At 34.1% G+C, this 12,969-nt stretch overlaps 1 protein-coding gene across 5 annotated transcripts in view; it reads right to left on the bottom strand.

Annotated features, from left to right (window-relative positions):
* The window catches only part of ZNF280D (zinc finger protein 280D), a 130,169-nt gene that overhangs the window by 5,614 nt on the left and 111,586 nt on the right, over window positions 1-12,969 (bottom strand). The gene's annotated exons all lie outside the window — the stretch shown is intronic.

Below are 12,969 nucleotides of genomic sequence, written 5' to 3'. Positions count from 1 at the left end.
TGTGAACCATAATTGTAATTACTAGAAAACTAGTAAAGCACACCTTGAATTTGAATAAGTCTCATCCACAGTATTTTATACACACATATTAAAAACAGGTACTTAGGTAAAACATTATGAAACTATGATTTTATATTTGGAGTCATGGTAACCCTTCCATTGTCAAACCAAGTAATATTAAATAATATACAAATGAAGTATTTTGATTATTTCAAATGTTTTTTTGGGGAGGAAAGAATATAATAAAACCTCAGTAATAAACAGGCAAGCTTAACAGTTTAAAACAATTAGAAATTATTGAGACTTTACGATGCATGAAGTAGTATATTAAGAACTTTACATTCACTGTCTCATTTAATCTTCATTATTAGATATTATAAACTCCATTTCTACAAATGAGAATAAAGACTGTGCGGGTTAAGCATCAATAGAAAACCCAAGGCAAAACCACAGTAAGTGGTGAAATTTCAAATCTAGGTCCAACTTTTAGTCACTAGAATGATTGATTCAAGTCTGTGAAAGTGATCATGGTGTATTAATCACATACATGTATTTCCCTGCTCTCCAAAAACACTACTAAAATGAGGGCAAGGAAATAAAACAATTTCCGCTCATAAAGACCAAGAAAGCATCAAAGCATACTAACTGTCAAAGAGATGTCAACAAATTTGTAGACGCAAAGTAGCTGGAGGAATAGAAATTAACTTCACAGTGTGGAGGAAGTGATAACTAAACATTTGAACAGGGGAGTGCAAGGAAAAGAGAATCAATTTTCCCAGAGAAGTTAACAGATCTGGTATTTGGAGAAATTCAGTACAATATTCAATACATAAAAGGTAAAAATAAAGAATGAATACTGCTGAGAAATCTAAATACTCTTTCCCCAACTCACACAACAGGTACCTATTCTTTCCTCTACTGCTTAGGCCAAAGGCCAAGTCTTTGAACTGGAGACTGTCTATGGACTTGTGAACACCAGGAATGGCAAAGGGCAGGTAAGAGTTACTGAAAGAAAACAGAAAAATTTAGTAAAGGTCCATAAACTGAATAAAGTGATCCTCATTTATCTCTCTGCCTGGCTCCCAGAATGCTAGCAGCCAGAGGAACCACTCATCACTCCACCAACCCCAGCTGGAATCTAGGAGATTCCTCTTTGAAGAAAATTATCAGCCTCAAAAACTTTGAGAGCATCCTTCCTACCAAAGAATAAGTCACCTCAGCATCTGATTTTCCTATGCTGAAGTCTAAAAAATTGCCAAGTAGACTGAGCATGTCATACAGCACAGTAATCCATGAAGCAACCTTCACAACATAATCCATGTCAGCAGTTCTCCAAGTTGGTTCACAGACATATGGGGCCTCCAAGACACTTTTAGGAGGCATGTGAGGTTAAAATTCTTGGTACGAAGCAGTAATGAGTAAAAAAGCTGACATTTTAACACAAATCAAGGCACTGACATTGAACCAGTCACTGTATTCTCCACTGGCATACACCAGCAGTAAAATTAATTTTACTAAATGTCAACCCTTGAGTATATGTCTTTTGAATAGTCTGTGTAATGAAATACCAAGCATGCATAAAGTACTGCTGCTGCACACCAAAAACACTTGGGTCTGTGATTTAGTTGTAAGATGAACTTGGCCAAATTTTTTTTCATGGAACATCATTTTTATTTTTAAAGAATGACTGTCAAACTATGAATATTTAGACCCGAGTATTCAGAATGTATTTTCTTCAAAAATGACAAAATGAGTACGTCACATTAAAGTAAACAATCAAACAGTGTTTGTTGCCAGGAATAAAATTCAAGAAAAATTTAAATCTTAGGATAACTTGTATCTACTATTCATGAGATAAATGCTAATACTAATGAATGTGATTACCTGATTTGTAATATGAAACATGGCAAAACTTGGAGGATCTATGTGACTTGTATATATTCTATATATTGAATATATAGAACAAATATACTCTAAATGACTAATGAACAATGTTATAAAATCACATACGGATAAAAGATCCAAACAAAGTGCAAGCCTGACCAGTAGATTTTAATGAACCGCAGAGTACAAAATGTTCAGTGATATGATGTCAGATTCCACATTGCAACAAAGCTTTAAGAAAATTTCCACGTCTAATTTTGATGTCATAAAAAGAATATCATAATTATCTGAGATTATTAAAGTACTGGTTGAAGCTGGGTATTCTTTATATATTTCAATCAAAATATATCACAACAGACTGAACGCAGAAACACAAGAATCTAGTTTCCTTCTGCTTAACTAGACATTAAAAAGATAAGCAAAAGTGTAGAACAATTTATTCTAAATAAATTTCTTTTTGTTTGCAAATAGTTATTTTTCATGAAAATATTTATATATTTTAAGTAACAATATTTTTTAAATTTCATATTTTTATTTTCTAGTACCATAAACATCAATAAATTTTAGGAGTACTAGGGGGAATAGATAGATGAAATAGGAATGTACCCTGTGGTATGCTGCACTGCACAACCTGTCCCTGTACAAACATAGGGTTTTTGATCATCTTTTTTGTGCTTTAATTTTTAACATGAATGAACATTCAAGGTGTAGACATCCTTTACATTACACAGATTAAAATAAACAAGAGAATAAAGAAAGAGGCTAGGAGACATCAGAGACTTTGCCAGAAACAAAATAAATATATATGATATATATATTCAATATTCCTGGAGATATGATATATTATTATATACATTAAACAAGAACAAAAAAAAAACTGAAAACAACTGAAGAACAAATAAAAAACTAAAGAGCAATTCAAAATAAATATATGGCAACTAAAATAAGTAATTAAGTTTAGAAAATCTTTTTTGAAAGACCGAATGAAAAGACAAAAAGATGGAAGGCAAGAAAGAAAATGCCATACAATCAGAGAAGTTGATGCAGAAAGTAGCTGTCATCAATAGGAGTTTCCAAAAAAAAAAAAAAAGAGAGAGAACAGAGAAGAAAATAAAAGTGAAAATTTACCAAAGAAATAAAACAAGAAAATTTCCCCCAAACATAAATATCTAAGATTACAAAGGCTTATCAAATTTGTACCATAATGAAAGAAAAAAGGATGATGGGTGAACATATGAAATTTCAAAACACTTGAGATAAACATTAAAGTTTCCAAAGAACAAAATAATATAAACACCAAGTGGACCAAAAATGGCATCAGACATAATGAAAACAATACTTTTAAAAATGCATAGGAAAAATGTTTTCTATTGCCAAACCATTAATATCATTAGAATAAATAGTTATAAATTTACATGAAGTGAAAAAAGACGCAACCTTTCTATGGAAATTGTTAAAGGACATATTTCATCAAAATAAGGAGTAAAACAATAAAAGGACTCACAGTTCAGGAAACAGGACATCCAACACAACAAAGTGGCAAAGTAAAACCCTGATCAACAAACTATGCATCAAGCTTAGAGAGTAACTAGTTTAAAGCTGACTGGAGAGAAGATCTCCAGATCCTCCAACAATTTTTTTGGATATGTGTGAACATTCTGAAAAAAATACTTCCAGATACTGAACAAACTGCAGCATTTAAAAAAAGCATTAGGTACACAGAAGAGTAAACAAATCAGTAAAAATATAATTTTACCTCAGAAAAACAAAATGAAGTATAGGAAAGAAAATTATTGTACATTTCCTAGCTCAGTATGCTGCTGCTAAGTCGCTTCAGTCGTGTCCGACTCTGTGCAACTCCACAGACGGCAGCCCACCAGGCTCCCCCGTCCCTGGGATTCTCCAGGCAAGAACACTGGAGTGGGTTGCCATTTCCTTCTCCAACGCATCAAAGTGAAAAGTGAAAGTGAAGTCGCTCAGTATAGTGGTACCAAAAATTGTGATGTTGGGATTTCTTGGTGGTTCTTTGGTAAAGAACTAGCCTGCCAATGCAGGAGACATAGGTTAGATCCCTGAACTAAGATCCCAGATGCTGCAGAGCAACTAAGCCCATGTGTCACAGTTAGTGAGCCCGTGCTCTAGAGTCTGGGAGCTCCAACAATTGAGCCCATGAGCCGAAACTGCTGAAGTCCTCATGTTCTAGAGTCTGTGCTCCATAACAAGAGAAGCCACTGCAATGAGAAGCCTGCACACTCCAACTGGAGAGTAGCTCCCACTCTCTGCAACTAGAGAAAAGCCTGCACAGCAATGAAAACCTAGCAGTTACAAATTTTAAAAAATAAAAAAGTTGTGCTGTTAACTGGGCTGAGATCAGTGCTATGCCAAGCCACAGAGTTACCAGAGACAAAATACATATAAAATTTACCATTTTAACCATTTTTAAATGTATAGCTCAGTGGTATTAAATAGCAATACATTCACATTGTTACACAACCATTACCACCATCCATCCCCTATAATTTTTTTCATCTTGTAAACCTGAAAAATCTATACCAATTAAACAATAACTCCCTATTCCCTCCTCCCCCAGACTCTGGAAACAACCACTATACTCTTTTTTGATTACTCTCAGTACCTCATATAAATGAAATCATATATCTTTTTGTGACTAACATTTGATTAGCAAAATGTCATCAAAGTTCATCCATATTGTAGAATTCTCTTACTTCAAATGGGGTGTATACCACATTTTTTATCCATTCATCTGTTGATGGACCCTTGGTTTACTTCCATATTTTAGCTATTATGAATAATGTTGCTATGAAAACAGGGGTACAAATATCTCAACTCTTGAGGAACTGCTGGACCATATAATTTTTTGAGGAACGGCCATACTGGTTTCCACAATGGATATACCATTTTACCTTGCCACCAACTTTCCTGATAGTTCAGTTGGTAAAGAATCTGCCTGCAATGCAGGAGACCCCGGTTGGATTCCTGGGTCGGGACGATCTGGTGGAGAAGGGACAGGCTACCCACCCCAGTATTCTTGGGCTTCCCTTGTGGCTCAGCTGGTAAGATTCACCCTGCAATGCAGGAGACCTGGGTTTGATCTCTGGGTCAGGAAGATCCCCTGGAGAAGGGAAAGGCTAGCCACTCCAGTATTCTGGCCTGGAGAATTCCATGGACTGTATAGGCCATGGACTTGCAAAGAGTCAGACATGACTGAGCGACTTTCTCTCACTCACTTAAATGCACAAGGTCTCCAATATCTTCACATCATCATCATCATTTGTCTTCTGGTTCTGGAGATTTTGTGGGGCTTTTATGTTTCTTTTTTTAAAAAGTAACCAGCCTAATGGGTGTGAAATGGTACCTCACTGTAGTTTTGATTTGTATTTATCTAATATTTAGTGACATTGCACACCTTTTTATGTGTTTATTGGCCATTGATAAATCTTCTTTGAAAAAAATGTCTGTTCAAGTCCTTTATGCATTTTTTAGTTGGGTGGTTTTGTAGTTATTGTGTTTATGAATCCTCTATATATTCTGGATATTAATCCCTTACAGATATATGATTTGCAAGTATGTCCTCATATTCTATGGGTTGCCTTTTTATTCTCCAGGTAGAATATTTGATGCACAAATTTTTTTAATATAAATTTATTTAATTGGAGGCTAATAACTTTACAATATTGTATTGGTTTTGCCATGCATCAACATGAATCCACCATGGGTATACATGTGTTCCCCATCCTGAACCCCCCTCCCATCTCCCTCCCCGTACCATCCCTCTGGGTCATCCCAGTGCACCAGCCCTGAGCATTTTGTATCATGCATCGAACCTGGACTGACAATTCGTTTCACATGATATTATACATGTTTCAATGCCATTCTCCCAAATCATCCCACCCTCTCCCTCTCCCACAGAGTCCAAAAGACTGTTCTATACATCTGTGTCTCTTTTGCTGTCTTGCATACAGGGTTATCGTTACCATCTTTCTAAATTCCATATATATGCGTTAGTATACTGTATTGGTGTCTTTCTTTCTGGCTTACTTCACTCTGTATAATAGACTCCAGTTTCATCCACTTCATTAGAACTGATTCAAATGTATTCTTTTTAAAGGCTGAGTAATACTCCATTGTGTATATGTATCACAGCTTTGTTATCCATTCATTTGCTGATGGACATCTAGGTTGCTTCCATGTCCTGGCTATTATAAACAGCACTGTGATGAACATTGGGGTACATGTGTCTCTTTCAATTCTGGTTTCCTCGGTGTGTATGCCCAGCAGTGGGATTGCTGGGTCATATGGCAGTTCTATTTCCAGTTTTTTAAGAAATCTCCACACTGTTCTCCATAGTGGCTGTACTAGTTTGCATTCCCACCAACAGTGTAATAGGGTTCCCTTTTCTCCACACCCTTTCCAGCATTTATTGCTTGTAGACTTTTGGATAGCAGCCATTCTGACTGGCATGAAATGGTACCTCATTGTGGTTTTGATTTGATGCACAAAATTTTTAATTTGTACAATTTTTTTTTCATTACCTGTACCTTTGTGCAATATCCAAAAACTCACTGCCAATTTCAACATCATGAAGCTTTTGTCCTTTGTTTTATTCTAAGAGTTTTATCATTTTAGGTATTACACTTAAGACCCTCATCAATTTTGAGCTAATGTTTGTATATAGTGTTTGTGTATAGTGCTGGGTAAAAGTTCAACTTAATTCTTTGCATGTGAATATCCAGTTTTGCCAGCATCATTTATTAAACAGACTGTCCTTTCATCATTGGTCTTAGCATCCTTGTAAAAATCACTTGACCCTATATATATAAAGGTTTATCTCGAGGCTCTCTATTCTATTCTACCGGTCTATGGGTTTGTCTTAATACCACACTGTTTTGTTTACCGTAGCTTTGTTGTAAATTTTAAAATCAGGATGTTTGACTGCTGTTTTTTTTTGTTTTTTTTTTTCAAAGCTGTTTTGGCTATTTGAAGTTCCTTGAGTTTCCATATACATTTTAGGATGAGTTTTTTTATTCCTGCAAAAAAAAAAATCTTTGGGATTTTTGTAAGGATTGCAATAAATCTGTAGATTGCTTTGAGTAGTACTGGTGTTTTAACAATATTAAGTCTTTCAATTCATGAACATGGGTTGTCTTTCCATTTATGTCTTCTCTAATTTCTTTCAGCAAGGTTTTATAGTTTCTTTGTAGAAGTCTTTTACTACTCTTTGATAAGTTAATTCCTAAGTACTTTATTTTTTTATGCTATTGCAAATTGTTTTGTAATTTCCTTTTCAGATTGTTCATTTCTTGTGTATAGAAATACAATCAATTTTTGTATGTTGACCCTGTATCCTACTATTTGGCTGAATTAACTTTAATTCTAATATGGTTTTTGTGTGGAATCTTCAGGGTTTTCTATATATAAAATGATACCATCTGCCAACATATATAATTTTACTTCTTTTCCAGTTTGGATGCTTTTTATTTCTTTTTCTTGACTAACTGCTCTGCCTAAAACTTCCTATGTTGGAAAGTAGTGAAAGTGGCCATGTTGCCTTCTTCTTGATCTTAAGAATTAAATCTTTTAGTCTTTTACCATTGAGTATGATGTTTGCTGTGGGGTTTTTCTTATATGGCTTTATCATGTTGTGGTAGTTTCCTTCTATTCCTAGGTTGCTGAGCATTTTTATTATTCAAGTGTGTTGAATTTTGTCAAACACAATTTCTGCATCAATTGAGGTGATAATGTGGCTTTTATTGCTTTCTTTCATTGATTTGGCTTATTACATTGATCATATTCATATATTGAACCACTCCTGCATTTCAGGAATGAATCCCATTTGTTCATGGTATATAATCCTTTTAATATGTGGCTGAATTCTGTTTACTAGAACTTTGTTGAGGATATTTGCATCAATGTTCATAAGGAACTTGGTCTAGTTTTCTTTCTTCTAGTGTCTTTTTCTGGCTTTGGTATCAAGGTAATGCTGGCCTCATAAAATGAGTTTAGAACTATTTCTTCCACTTCAGTGCTTGGAAAAGTGTAAAAGAAGAGGTGTTAGTTCTTATTTAGATGTTTTTTAGAATTCACTAAAGAAGTTGTCAAGTCAAGAGGTTTTCTTTGTTAGATTTTTGCTTACTGATTCACTCTAGTTATGTGTCTATTCAGGTTTTCTATTTCTTTATGATTTAGTCCTGCTGTTTCAAGTTTCTAGCGACTTGTCCATTTCATGTAGGTTATCCAATTCACTGGCATATGGTTCACAGTACTCTCTTATGATCATTTTTGTTTCTACAGAAATAGTTCTACTGTCCCAACTTTCATTTCTGATTTTAATAATTTAAATCTTCTCTCTTTTTAAGTATTTCTGGCTAAAGGTTTCTCAATTTCATTGGTCTTTGCAATAAGCCAATTTTTCTCTATTGCTTTTCTATTCTCTATTTATTTCCACACTAATCTTATTTTTTTCCTGCCGTTAGCTCTGGGTTTAGTTTGCGTTTTTTTTTCTAGTTCATTAAGTTGTACAGTTGGGTTGTTGCTTTGAGATCTCTCATTTTTTAATGTAAGGATTTACAGCCATATATTTCTCCTTCAGTATCACTTCCACTGAATTTTTAAAGTTTTGGTTATGTTGTGTTTTTGCTTGCATTCTTAGATCTAAGTATTTTCTAACTTCCCTTGTGATTTCTTTAATCCACTGGTTGTTTTAAAGTGTGTTAATTTCTATGATCTGATGAATTTTTCATTTTCCCTTTTTGATACCTGATATTGTCCTGATGTGATCAGAGAAGATACTTTGTATGACATCTATATTTTAAAATTCACTGATGCTTAATTTGTGGCTTATACTATATGGTCTGTCCTGGAAAATGTCCCATGTGCACTTGACAAGAAAGTGTATTCTGTCATTGCTGGGTACAGTGTTCTGTGTATGTATGCAAAATCTAATAGGTTTATTAATAAACTTCCTAGCTCCCTACTTATGTCTGATTATTCTATCAATTATTGGAAGTAGGTTATTGAAGTCTCCAACTATGACTGCAGAATAGTCTATTTCTCCCTTCAACTCTATGAATTTTTCCTTCATATAAATTGATGGTCCGTTATTAGGTGTGCAAATATTCATAACTGTTATATCTTCTTGCAGTATTAAACTTTTTATTAATATATAATGTCTCTCCTTTTCTCTTATAAGCTTTTTTGACTGAAAGTCTATTTTAATAGTCTATTAGTAAAGCCATCCATGCTCTTTTGGTTACTATTTGCATGGACTATTTTTCATCCTTTCACTTTTCCCTTGTGTCTCTGAATTTCAAGTGAGTCTCCTGTACACAGCATGTAGTTGGATCATGTGTTTTTATCCACTCCACTAACCTCATCTTTTGATTGGGAAGTTTAATTCACTTACATTCAGATTAATTATTGATAAGGAGGGACTTATCTGTCATTGTGCTGTTTGTTTTCTATATATCTTACAACTTGTCTGGCTCTCATTTCCTGCATTACTGACCTCTTTTCTGTTTAACTGATTTTCTGTAGTGAAATGTTTAAGTTCTTTTCTCATTTCCCCTTGTGTATATTTTACAGCTGTTTTCGTGGTTACTTTGAGGATTATGTTTAAGTTATAACTCTCCAACACAAATTTATACCCACTAATTTCAATAAGATATCAATACAAAAACTCTTGTTCCTTTATAGTTCCATGCCCATTCCTTTTGTTTGTCAATGTCACAAAATTACAACTTTATTCATTATATACCTAAATATAAACTAAATGCATTAGTACCCTAACTTATGTAGGAAACAAAATTTAGAGTTGCAGAGTTAGAGAAATATTTGGTCTTACACTAATTGTTTTTATTAAGTTCATTCATCTCTTAACCCACATAAGAAAACAAAAAGTATTAGGTACAATTACAAATCACTGTTACAGAGTAGTAGTTTTAAACCGCCCATGCACTTACCTTTATTGAGATACTTATTTTGCTACAGAGCTGAGTTTCATGTACTGCCCTTTTGTCTCACCATGGAGAATTCCCTGAGCACTTCTGGTAGGGCAGATCTAGTGGTCAAGAACTCTTAGTTTTGTTTATGTGACAATGTCTTAATTTCTAACTTCTGAGGGATAGTATTGTGGGATATAGAATTCTTGATACTTTTTTTTCTTTGTAGTGGTTTGAATATATCAACCCGCTGCCTGTTGATTTCCAACATTCCTGATTAGAAGTCTGTAGATAATATTATTAAGAATGCCTTGTATGTGACGATTCATTTCTCCTTCCTGCTTTCAAGATTCTTGCTTTACCTTTTAGAAGTTTAATTATAATATGTCTCAGTGTGGGTCTCTTTGAATTCACCTTACTTGGAATTCTTTGTGTTTCCTGAATGGTTATATTCATGTATTTCATCAAATTTGGGAAGTCTGCAATCTCTTTTTCTTCAAATAGTCTCTCTGCCCCTTTCTCTCTCTTTTCCTTCTGAGACTCTCATCATGTGCATGTTGGTCTGCTCCATGGTGGCCTATACTTCCCGTAGGCTCTGTTCACTTTTCTCCAAGCTGTTTCCTTTCTGTTCCTCAAACTCTGTAACTTCTACTGTCTTAACTTCAAGTCTGTTGATTCTTCTCTTTTCAAATCTGCCTTTGAATCCTCTAGTGAATTTTTCAACTTCAGTTATTGCACTTTTCATCTCCAGAATTTCTTTTTAGGTTTTCTATCCCTTTACTTATATTTCCATTTTGTTCATATACTATTTTCTTGACTTTCACCACACCTTTCTTTTGTTCTCTGGGCATCTTTATGACAGTTGCTTTAAAGTCTTTGTCTAGTGTATCTGGCACATGTCTTTTTCAGAAGTTTCTGTTGAATTTTTTCTCTTGAATGGGCCATTCTTGCCTGTTTCTTTGTACGCCTTGTGATTGTTTCTTGAACACTAGAGTGTTGTACTCTGAGTCTAATAATGTAGTAACTCTGAGAATCAGATTCTCCCCCTAGCCCAGCGTTTTCTGGTTTTATTTTAATTAAAACATTTTTATTGTTGTAGGCTATCTCTGTTCCCAAATCAGCCTGAGGTGTAAACCTGAGGTCTTCTCATGTCTTTTCTGAGCCTTTCCCTTGGCATATACAATCACTTCTAATTTTACCCACATATACAGTTGATTTTGAATGTCCTAGTCACATTATTGACTAGGACAATAATGTGTTAGGACAATCCCCAAACACATTATTGACCAGGGGATTTTTGCAGAAACTAATGCCAGTGGCTGGCAATTTGTTCTGTAAGTGAATGTTGAAAGACTTTGGTCAATAAGGTTTGGGTAATAAAAGATGTATTACTGTGTCACTGTTAAATAAGTTGTTAATATCTGGCTCCTGAAAGGGGGAAAAGAGAAAGATGAAGGAAGAAAAAGGACTGTGCACTTAAATCCCTTGGAAGTCACTTCAGCTGGAGGGGAAGGTGCTTGCAAGAAAGGGAGGAGGTGCAGCAATACTGAGCCCACTTCCTTGTCTTCAAAACTCTGTGTTAAGCAGCAGCAATCAATGATAACAGCACAGATTCCCAGTATCTGGAGGACAAGGTCTTTTTTGCCCACTCTAGCTCGCATAAGTTGCATGCAAGCTGCTCTAGGAACATGGGCACAGTTGCCTGCCATATGGTTGCTACAGTGTTAAGTGCTTAAATTGATGTAAGTTAACTGAAATTCACTCTGCAAGTCTTCTCCTGGAAGTTACAAGCCTTTAACAGACTCAAGAGTTTCAAAAAAGTTGTATCAGATAGATTCAGCCTGTGCAATTGCTGTCTAGGTGGGAAGCCAGATCCCCGGTGCTTCCTACTATGTCATCTTCTCAGAATCCTCCTCTCTGTATAGTTTATAAGTTTTTCCCCACAGAACACTTACGTAGTTGAAAAGTGTTGAAAACTTGAAAAGTAAGTATATTAAACTCAAACAGTAGTTTAAGTTTAAACATTTTATTCCAACAAAAACCAGAATTTGTTACTATTTTACTTTACTGGTTTTAGTGGAAGCAAGCACATCAATAATATTTTCAAAATCTAATTTTTTCTTATCTTGTTTTCAAATAAGTAAACTATCATATTTGGCAATTTGTCTTGATCAAATGACAATTTTAAATAATTTAAAATTAGCTTACTGAAACTTCATTTTACCGAGACCGTGGCATTGTTTTAAAATCTGGGTATCACTTTGTTAATCAGTTTTAGAAGACACAAATATACTGCTTATATTCTATGTTGCTTTCAACTACTTCATACGAAATTTCTATAGAACTTTTATTGTCAAAATATTTAAGGACTGAGTCAGCAGCTACTTTTTGTAAATCAGATGTAATTTATAGAAAATAACTTTGCTCCAGTTTAAAAGTTCAAAATCTGAAGACATTTTATTTAACTTTTCATATATCTATTTCGAATATGAAGTTAGGGCATTTATAACCTGAATGTTTACTTGATAATCACTTTTCCCATAATTATCAATAGTCTCATTTAGTGAATCATACATTGCCAATTTTTCATTTATTTTCAAATTCAGGGAGAATATTCACATCTCTTGCTCAAGTTTTACATTCACTGGACACACTTTCAACATTACTTTCTCTCATTTGTGGAAAGCAAAAGAATAGGATTTTTATAAAGCATGGAGATTTATACACGGTCATGTTTTCTAACTGTAAAACTTTATTAAACTTTTGCCACTTTGTTCAAAATATAGATAATTTTTATAAAAATCTGTAATATATTTTTACCAAGATGTTTTTGATCTCAAAATAAAGTATTTTGACATTTGAAACTATTTCTTCTCATAGCTGATAAATGTCTATAATTTGTGTGTAAAGTATCAAGTATCTTGCTTGAGTTTAATCTTGATGCTTATCAGGGATCTGTACGTGATTTTAATATTGTTTTCAGAATTGACAAGAATATTTCATCTGCTCACTATATTACCCTACTCCTAAAATATATATCCTTTGTACAATACTAAAAAAAAGATATTTAAATTTACAGATGTATAATTTTTTATATTAAATTATGATTATGAGCTGAGAAAGGCAC

Source organism: Bos indicus x Bos taurus, chromosome 10 (assembly GCF_003369695.1).
Source record: "Bos indicus x Bos taurus breed Angus x Brahman F1 hybrid chromosome 10, Bos_hybrid_MaternalHap_v2.0, whole genome shotgun sequence".
NCBI classification, from domain to species: Eukaryota; Metazoa; Chordata; class Mammalia; order Artiodactyla; family Bovidae; genus Bos; species Bos indicus x Bos taurus.
The sequence above is the reverse complement of the archived record's forward strand: the minus strand, read 5'-3'. Positions and strand labels throughout refer to the sequence as shown.